General features: G+C 37.7%; 1 protein-coding gene across 4 annotated transcripts in view; it reads left to right on the top strand.

Moving 5' to 3' along the window:
- cdc42ep2 (CDC42 effector protein (Rho GTPase binding) 2) overlaps nt 1–3,028 on the top strand; it is a 24,009-nt gene that overhangs the window by 8,232 nt on the left and 12,749 nt on the right. For 2 of the 4 annotated variants that reach the window (XM_016453661.1, XM_016453664.1), the window contains exon 1: nt 303–936. The exons of 1 other annotated variant lie outside the window; for it this stretch is intronic. The gene's annotated coding sequence lies outside the window, so the exon portion shown is untranslated. Of the gene's footprint in view, nt 1–302; nt 937–3,028 lie in introns of those variants that run through there. One more of the 4 variants, XM_016453662.1, reaches the window with a different exon arrangement.

Below are 3,028 nucleotides of genomic sequence, written 5' to 3'. Positions count from 1 at the left end.
CCCCCCCCCCCCCCAAATGTTTTGGAGACAAAACCCTTGTTTGAAATTTTCCAAAAGGTTTGAAATGTCTTGAAGTTTGAAGGTTTGTATGCCTTACAATCAATCAATAGATTGAAAGCTAAAACAATTTTGTTAGGAGTTAAGGTAGGCTACGTTTATTAAAACAGTTTGTTTTTATTTTTTTGAGGGGGTGCATATCTTTAATTTTTTTATTTGGTATTTTGTGATAATTGTGTTGGGAGTTGGGGTACTTTTTGGTCTATTTTGGGATCATTTTTTATTTTTTCATATTTTTCCGTTTGGATTGAAAATGCATCTGTTTTCATATAGGCTATCTATTTTCGCATATGCTTTCTATAGAGGATGTGATGACAAACAGTTATCTTTGTCTATTTTTGAGTAGCCTATGTGCGATGAGTATATGACAGATTGGAGGTTTGGATAGGGAGACGTTCACATTGTTTTGCTATGGTTTATGCGAGAGTAGAGGGTGTGATAACTTCAAATTATGAGCCACCGCGCGCGTGTGTGACGCGCTGTACACTCCCTCCGCTGTCCTGCTGGAATCTTCAGCACACACGGGAGAAGCGGGACAACACGGCGGTAAACGCCAAACAATGGCCTGGAGACCGCAATTGTAGATATGAACGGCGATCCAGATCCACTGAGTCCAGTCCTGTGCGCTCTGTTTTAGCAGTGATGTGGGGAGGGCTTATTACAGAGCGGCTCTATTTCTACAGGATCAGCAAATACTCTCTGTATAGGTATGCGGTATCAAGTGTTAGGGTTATTTTTATACTTCTGTCAGTTCTGCATGTTTTCGTGAGGAAAGAAGTATGTATGACAGAGCAGAATTGATATTGAATAATTTTGACCTGAAAGTCCTACACATAGATGCGTTTTGGATAGGAGTTTGATCACACGGGCATCTCAACGGTAGGCAAAATATAATATTTGCATGTGGAGTTTTGAATATATCGCATGCCGCTTAAATACAAAATGTGAAGTAATCATATAGGACTGTTTTCACGGAGGAGTTACGCGTAATTACCTCTTTCTTCAGATCAGTCATATTTGTATAATGCAAATGATCGTTTAAAACATGAGGACTCTGATAAACTCGCTTGAACATACAGTAGGCCTATAGGAAACTACTTCTTGTGTCCGTCAGTGCTAATGTAATATGGGGTGTTGTGTTGCTCTTGTGGTCAAACGAGCGCAGGGTGGTGCGCGCAAACTGCTATGAGATGTAGCCTAGGCTACGGACTCTGCTTCAGTCACAAAAGCATCGTCTGCTTGTTTAAAAGATAAATGTGTACTAAATATGATCTGTAAATGAGTATAATGACGTTAAAAACGTGCCTGGTGGTAGTTTGAATACTTTTGGAGCTTGTTAGTAAATTGAATGCATGACCGGCGGACAGGCTGACCACTGTCTCCACAACAGCTGTATTTTAATTCATTTTCTGAACTTAATTTATTTAAGTTCGAGATTGCAAAAAGAATTGCAATTCGAATTTGAATTCATGATTAATTGAAATTAATATTGTTGCAAGTGTGCTTTTGTAGTTTTAAAATGTCTTAGGAGTTTGAGTTTGAAATTGAAGTTTGGTTAGACTTTGCTATCAGATAGGTAGAAACATAACTCAAAACATAATTTTCATTAGAACTGGGGTACAGTTATTGAAAAAAGTAAATGTTTGTTTATTTTGTGATTTTTATTCATTTTTAGTTGTTTATTTTTTTCTGTGAGGAAATGCAACTCTATTTAAATCTATAGAGGATGGGATGACAACCTTGGCGCATATCATTAGCGAAACATAAAAGAAGCGTAACGGTGATCACATGTGACCTGTAAGCCAACCATATAATGGCTCTTTTGTTATCCCTTTCATAATTTCATCAGCAATCCCATAGAAGCACAGTCATTCATAGTTTCATGAAATTAATCACACCTGTTAGGAAACTGCACACGAGTTAACTTATATAACAGCTATTTTTGGATATCAGACTTTAATTATAGCTCATTCCAACATGAATATGTCATTCTGAATATGTTTATGACAATTAGCAGAAAGCAGTCAATTTTTTATATAATGAGATGTTTCTACACAGTAGCAGTGTATTCAGTGTATTCTCCTCCACAATGCACTGAATGCACAATCTGCATTTTTAAAGCCATTTTTAACCTGGGGGAGGTGCTCTGATTGCCCATCTCTATGGTTTGCTCAGTCTGTATTTTTCTTTTTCTGTGTTTAGAATTTGGTTAGGCAGAATATTTGTGAGTATGTGGTTGTCCTGAGAATATATTTTTTTCAGTCAAATCTGTTATAAAATACAATTTTATAGATACACCTGTTGACTGTTTAGAATATTTGAGGGCAGATCCTAATAAAAATGTTAATTTTAATGGATTCTTTGCTTGTTAATTCCGAGTTAGACCAAAGCAGAGTAGATATTTTCAATGTTCTTCAGTGCTCATTCTTCTGTTTGATAATAAAAATGTGTTAATCTCTGAGATCAGGAAGAAGATCGTACCATTGGTGTTTTGATGGTTGACTGTCAAGTTTGACAGTACTCTCTCTGTTAAAGGGGTCATATGATGTGATTTCAATTTTTCCTTTCTCTTTGGAGTGTTACAAGCTCTTGGTGCATAAAGAAGATCTGTAAAGTTGCAAAGACTAAAGTCTCAAATCCAAAGAGATATTCTTTATAAAAGTTAAGAGTCAACCACGCCTACTTAAAACGGCTCATTCTAACACGCCCCCACATGTCTATGGCACAATGTGGGAAGATTTGCATAACGCCGCCCAAATGTTCACGCAAAGAAAGAAGGCGTAACTTTTATTCTCGCTGTAGTATTGTTGTTGCCGCCGCCACCATGTCGTGAAGGCGCTGTTTGTTTCCTTGTGAAAGCGAAACTACTTTTGCCAAAAGAGGACGATATCCGCTTCGTCATGCGTGGAGCTGATCCGTGCTGGTCGCTGAGGAAATACAACAAATTTGCGCTGTGGATCACCGGATCGGC

Source organism: Sinocyclocheilus anshuiensis, unplaced genomic scaffold, assembly GCF_001515605.1.
Source record: "Sinocyclocheilus anshuiensis isolate Anshui unplaced genomic scaffold, SAMN03320099.WGS_v1.1 scaffold1531, whole genome shotgun sequence".
NCBI lineage: Eukaryota > Metazoa > Chordata > Actinopteri > Cypriniformes > Cyprinidae > Sinocyclocheilus > Sinocyclocheilus anshuiensis.
The sequence above is the reverse complement of the archived record's forward strand: the minus strand, read 5'-3'. Positions and strand labels throughout refer to the sequence as shown.